Genomic DNA, 7,513 nt, shown 5'->3' on the forward strand with positions numbered 1-7,513 from the left:
TGACAATTCATGGTCATTTCAAATACAAAGCTCAGAGAGGTTCTGAATAGAGAATATATAGAATACATAGACGGAGACAGCTGTTTTGATCCTCATCTCTGCTACTTGCTAGCCATGTGACGTTAGGTGAATCTGCTTAATGGACTTGAACATAAGTTTCCTTCTCTGTACAATGGGAAATATCATCCCTTTCTTTTAGAAGTATTGTAAAGATTACATGAAGTAATGCATGAAAATGACCTGGCTGAGTATATTGCACAGAACACATTCTCTTTGAATGGTGGCAATTTTCCCCCCCAAAGTAAGTGCACTTTCCCGCCATACGAAAGTAGCAAATATAAATGTGTACACTGGTACAGAATCAATATGCTTTGAAAACACAGAGGGGATGTCTTTATCATTCCCATACAAATAGAATTTGACAGGAGTCAAGTATCACTGAAGGTACTGCTTGCTGATTACACATTGGACTTCATCATAGACACCTTCTTAATTAGATCTGATCTTTATGCTTGACATGTGCTATAACACTTTCAAATTCTGATTTAATAATTTCATTTTGTTGAGGTATGTCTTTCTGCAAGAAGTAAGTGGGGATGTTCCTATGTCACCTTGGCTTTTGAAGCACATCAAAAGTGAATAAAATAGAAAATCATCTTCTGATTAAGGCTATCATCTTCAATTGCTGATTTTGAAAGACTTCATCTCCCATTGACAGCAGAATATCATGCCACATGCACACAAGTACAATAACCAATTCACACCCAAATAGTACGAAACCTTCAATGTGATTAGGAAGTGTCAGATTAAAAACAACAAAAACAACAACACAGAAATTGCTGTTGATCTTCTGATTTAAGATCAAGCCTTAGTGGTTCAGCACAAAAATAAGTCACATCTTAACAAAAGTTCTCTTTTCTTACAGTTAATGGATATGCCTTCCAGCTATAAAACATGGGCATAACATTTGGGCAGGGCTTTCCAAAGAAACATTTTGAAAATGTCAGGAGATAAGTGGCAAATAATAGAGATTTGAAAGCTTTAAAATGGGCAGTCAAAGCCTGTGTTTTTTAGTTTTATTATTTAATTTCTTTTCTAGCCTCCTTGTCATAGTAGGGAACACTCCAGTTAAGAAAAGGAAAAGTTCTCGCTCTCTCGCCTCTCACCTCCACTCTATCACTCCTTCCCTCCCTCCCTCCCTGGATCTCTTCCTCTCACTCTGAATTTTTCTGACCCTTAGTGCTAAGTCGCTTCAATCAAGTCTGACTCTTTGAGACCCTATGGACTGTAGCCCGCCAGGCTCCTCTGTCCATGGGATTCTCCAGGCAAGAACACTGGAGTGGGTTGCCATGCTCTCTTCCAGGGGATCTTCCTGACCAGGGATCGAACTTGTGTCTCTTGTGTCTTCTGCATTGGCAGGCAGGTCTCCTCTTTGTATGATCATCCTAGTCCTACCATCTCATCATTCTTCAGCCAGGAAAATCAGAGAGAGAATTCTAGATGCCCTTTTAGCAACTGTGCGAACTTATATGGCCTCAGTTAGTGGGCTCCAAGTTTCCCTGTGGGATCACCACAATAACTTAATTTCTCACTTATCGTCCCCACCTTTTGGAATACTGTGTGTTCCAAAAGCACCTTGTGGTTGCCTTGTCTTGATCCTGACCCATGATATCAATATTGTAACTTCACCCTTCCATGTCTGCTTCCCCACTCATTTGGCTATTTCCCCCATTCAGTCCGTGGGGTCGCAAAGAGTTGCACACGACTGAGCGACTTCACTTTCACTTTCTGAGTGACTTCCCTAGTGGTCCTGAGGTTAGGAGTCTGACTGCTAGCGCAGGGGACATGGGTTCGATTCCTGGTCCGGGAGGATCCCACATGCCTTTGAACACCTGGGCCCATGCATCACAACTACTGTGTGCTACAGCTATGGAAACCCACACAACTAGAGACATCCACTGTAACAAAAGAAGCCACTACAATGAAGAGCCGGAGTACCGCAACGAAGAGTATCCTTCAACCCGCTGGCTCTCAGCAACTAGAGAAAGCCCACGAGGAGGAACGAAGACCCAGTGCAGTCAACAACAACAACAACAAAAATAATAATAAAAGAGAGAGAGAGAAAAAAAAAAAAAGAGAGAGCAACAAAAGAGAGAAAAAAAAAAAAAAGAGAGAGAGAAAAAAGCACGCCTCTCAGGTTTCAGCGCCCATCTTTATGGTAGGATTATACTTGCATGTTTTTCTAACCATCATGTCTGTAAGCAAGATTCTCTGACAGGGCATGTTTTGGTGAGCACAGGGACCTCCCTATGGGTAAGAAGTCTGAGAACCAGTACTAGTACTTGCTCGAACATAGCCCTATGGGGCTTTATAATCCCTGGCTTGACCTCAGTCCCCTTTTGGTTCCATAGACCATGTTTGGATGCTCTGAGTGAACAATGCTCTCATATGGCTGAGCCACTGGTTGGTGGTTAAAACATACTTCTAGAAGATGTTTCCATCCTGTTTATGAAAAGACTCTCCTCCAGAGTGGTCAGATTTCAAGAAAAGATGTCACTTCCTCATACTTGACTACTGCAGTCTGTTTATTACTGAATTGACATCAGTGTTATGAAATTATAACCATTATAAAATTTCCTTTGCATCATGAACGGAAAGCCTGAAATTACACTTTCCTTCTCTATAGAGTTCCAGGTTAGTGTTGGCCTCTGAAGATAAAATATAAAGTAACACATATGAAATGTCAGGCACAATGCCTCACATGAAGTAATAACCAATCTGAGGTCTTTTTCTCTCTCAGTGTTGGATACTACTGTCACATTAAAAGCATACATACCAAATGTAATGAATGTATGACCTTGAGAAGGACATCAGACATTTTTTTTTTAATCCATAGTGATCACGTTTTCTTGATAAGTATTAACTATAATAATGGCAAAGCATGGAATTGAAAGTGAGGAAGTGAATAAAGCACTGTTAAGATGACACATGTGTTGGGAAATTCATATAATATGAATAATTGTACTCAGTGTCACATCAAGATTAGGATCCAGTTTTTAATTAACTAATCAAGATTATGCTGTCATTTTTACTCCATTGTGTCTATCTTCCCAGACCTTCTTGGATCTTAGAGCATAATCTGATGAAATATTAATTAAAAGAGAATTGGTGCATTCTGAAAGGAGAGGGTGGGAAGAAAGAGGGTGTGGCTATACACACAGACCCCATAGCATACTGACTTAAGTAATTTTTTGTTACAGTCTGGTTTGGGCTACATTTTTTTCTAAAAGAGACAACCTTTTTTAACACCAGAATCATTCTAGTTCAACTCTTTGTTTTCTCTGTCTTTTCAAAAAATTTAGAAGGATCAATCACCTCACATCTATTATATACCTACAAGTGCTGAACACTCACCAAATAACTTAAGGCAGGAGGATAGACTAGAAATAAAATGTTTATAATATGCAAATAGGCTTCCCTGGTGGTTCAGCAGTATAGAATCTGCCTGCCAATACAGGAGATATAGGTTAGATCCCTGGGTCAGGGAAGATTCCCTGGAGAAATGGCAACCCATTCCTGTATTCTTGCCTGGGAAATCCCATGGACAGAGGATCCTGGCAGGCTACGTGGGGCCCTACATGGGGTTGCAAAAGAGTCAGACTCAACTTCTCAACTGTACAACTACAATAAGCAAACAGGCTATCTCTCCATTTCAATAAACTAACAACATAGATGTCAATCACACATGCTGAAGTGAAGGAAGGAAATGATCAGTTAACAGACAGGTAATATGTGCCAAGTTCTCATCAATATTATTTAATTCCTCAACCTAACCAATATATTTTATTAAAAACATATGAGATGAAAGAAATCAAAGAGGACACAAACAGATGGAGAAACATACCGTGTTCATGGATTGGAAGAATCAATATTGTCAAAATGGCTATTCTACCCAAAGCAATCTATAGATTCAATGCAATCCCTATCAAGCTACCAACGGTATTTTTTCACAGAACTAGACCAAAGAATTTCACAATTTGTATGGAAATACAAAAAACCTCGAATAGCCAAAGTAATCTTGAGAAAGAAGAATGGAACTGGAGGAATCAACCTGCCTGACTTCAGACTCTACTACAAAGCCACAGTCATCAAGACAGTATGGTACTGGCACAAAGACAGAAATATAGATCAATGGAACAGAATAGAAAGCCCAGAGATAAATCCACGAACCTATGGACACCTTATCTTTGACAAAGGAGGCAAGGATATACAATGGAAAAAAAAGACAACCTCTTTAACAAGTGGTGCTGGGAAAACTGGTCAACCACTTGTAAAAGAATGAAACTAGAACACTTTCTAACACCATACACAAAAATAAACTCAAAATGGATTAAAGATCTAAATGTAAGACCAGAAACTATAAAACTCCTAGAGGAGAACATAGGCAAAACACTCTCTGACATAAATCACAGCAGGATCCTCTATGACCCACCTCCCAGAATATTGGAAATAAAAGCAAAAATAAACAAATGGGACCTAATGAAACTTAAAAGCTTTTGCACAACAAAGGAAACTATAAGCAAGGTGAAAAGACAGCCCTCAGATTGGGAGAAAATAATAGCAAATGAAGAAACAGACAAAGGATTAATCTCAAAAATATACAAGCAACTCCTGAAGCTCAATTCCAGAAAAATAAATGACCCAATCAAAAAATGGGCCAAAGAACTAAACAGACATTTCTCCAAAGAAGACATACAGATGGCTAACAAACACATGAAAAGATGCTCAACATCACTCATTATCAGAGAAATGCAAATCAAAACCACAATGAGGTACCATTACACGCCAGTCAGGATGGCTGCTATCCAAAAGTCTACAAGCAATAAATGCTGGAGAGGGTGTGGAGAAAAGGGAACCCTCTTACACTGTTGGTGGGAATGCAAACTAGTACAGCCGCTATGGAGAACAGTGTGGAGATTTCTTAAAAAACTGGAAATAGAACTGCCATATGACCCAGCAATCCCACTTCTGGGCATACACACGAGGAAACCAGATCTGAAAGAGACACGTGCACCCCAATGTTCATCACAGCACTGTTTATAATAGCCAGGACATGGAAGCAACCTAGATGCCCATCAGCAGATGAATGGATAAGGAAGCTGTGGTACATATATACTATGGAATATTACTCAGCCATTAAAAAGAATTCATTTGAATCAGTTCTAATGAGATGGATGAAACTGGAGCCCATTATACAGAGTGAAGTAAGCCAGAAAGATAAACACCAATAGAGTATACTAATGCATATATATGGAATTTAGAAAGATGGTAATGATAACCCTATATGCAAAACAGAAAAAGAGACAGAGATGTACAGAACAGAATTATGGACTCTGTGGGAGAAGGTGAGGGTGGGATGTTTCGAGCAAACAGCATGTATATTATCTATGGTGAAACAGATCACCAGCCCAGGTGGGATGCATGAGACAAGTGCTCAGCCCTGGTGCACTGGGAAGACCCAGAGGAATTGGGTGGAGAGGGAGGTGGGAGGGGGGATCAGGATGGGGAATACATGCAACTCCATGGCTGATTCATGTCAATGTATGACAAAACCCACTGCAATGTTGTGAAGTAATTAGCCTCCAACTAATAAAAATAAATGAAAAAACAAAACAAAACAAAACAAAAAACATATGAGGTAGACGTTCTTATTCCTACTGAACACACGAGGAAACTAAGGCTCTTTTTGCCCAATGTTACACAGTAATAGATGAAAGAGATGAAATCTAAACCTCCCAATGCTAAATTATGTTTCTACTGTGGTGTTTGACCTCAAAAAAAAAATTGAAACTCTTGGTTAGTTGTGTAATGCCGAAGAATTGCCTTGCACATTATAGATGCTTTGTTTAGGACTGCTAGGCATTGTTGAGGTCTCTGAGTCAGAGTCTGGATATATAATTCCCTTTAGAATGAAGAAAGTCAGGGGTTAGGATGGATTTCAAATAGCTGCGAGTCTGTGGGGGATGAAGATATGAAAGCATTTTTTGCAGGAGCTGGTACACTGGCATTGACTCAAGGTTATAGCTACCAACTGGCTGTAGTATCAGACATTCTGTTACTATTTTATACACAATATCTCATTTAATCTTCAAACTAACCCTTGTGCTAGGAAGTATTATTAATAATTCTTATAGATGAGGACCTAGAGACTTAGAACATTCAGATAACAACTTAGGTCACCCAGGGTCCAGCTGACCCTGAATTTCATGCTCATGAACATTGTACTAGAGTTTAAAATTAACATTATACTATATTCTACAATATATGTTGCTTACCAAAACTTTGATTGCATTGAGATGTAAATGTCATACCCTAGAAGTCTTGTTTTATCTGGAGCTCCCAGACCATGAGAACAATAGAAGTGTACCTTCTAACTGACCCATCCTGGGTATCTTCAAAACCTTTGCGATACACAAGAATGGAGGAGGTATGCCTTTGACATATCAGTCTCAAACAGCATCTTTTCTGAGGGAATCTGAGGAACTAGAGCTGTTGCAGTCTGGCTTTAATAAGCCAGCAGAGTTAGAAAATAATTTAGCACTGATGAAATACATTTCTGATGTATCAAAAACAAGAGAAGAAATTGTACTGGGTCAGAAATGGGGAAGCAAGATTGTCCAATGTGAGTGATCTCTGTATTTCTGGACCCGGTGCTGGTCAGTTTCAGACTCAGAGGTAACATTGAAACAGAGTAGCCCTGTGTCATTTCAACTCTCCCAGCAAAAGGGGCATGGCAAGAAGGATGGATATCTTGCTACCTCATGTGATTTATCAGGATGGCAGGGATCCATTTAGGACAGATAAAGCCCCCAGTATGGAAATAGGAATCCCCTAGAACAGCATTTGGACAACAGGAAAAGAGAGATGAAGTAAGGAGCACCTAGCAAATGTGTCACCAGGCAGCAGGAAACTTAGAAAACAGGATGTGTTTATAAGTAAAATGATGTAACTGAGCAGGACCTCACAGGGCTTTGATGAGGAAGCGGGAGGTCTTTCCCTGAATCCTCTCTTTAGCTCCTCTCTGAAGTGTCTAGATGATAGTTTTTGATGCACATGTCCTGAGCTGTTTTGCAGAGGTGTAAACCCCCTACCAAATGGAAGAACTACTTGATGACCATGAGCACATAGCCCCAGGCCTCCTGGAGCCCCAGACTGATAACGTTAACCCCTGTGACACTGCCCTGCTACTTCACCATCAGCCAAGCCGAGAACTGTGAACAAGCTGATCATAGACCCTGTGACCACCCTCCATCATCCAGCTTTTAAAAGTGCTTTGCCAGAATCCTCAGGGAGCTCCAGGCTTTTAGGACATGAGCCACCCATCTCCTTGCATGGCTCTGCAATAGACCTTTCTCTCCTCCAAACTCCAACGTTTCAGTTTGGCCTCACTGTGTGTCAGACACACGAACTTGTCCAAAATGAGGCTTCTCTCTCTGCACTGAGATGAGAAAAT

Source organism: Cervus canadensis, chromosome 14, assembly GCF_019320065.1.
Source record: "Cervus canadensis isolate Bull #8, Minnesota chromosome 14, ASM1932006v1, whole genome shotgun sequence".
NCBI lineage: Eukaryota > Metazoa > Chordata > Mammalia > Artiodactyla > Cervidae > Cervus > Cervus canadensis.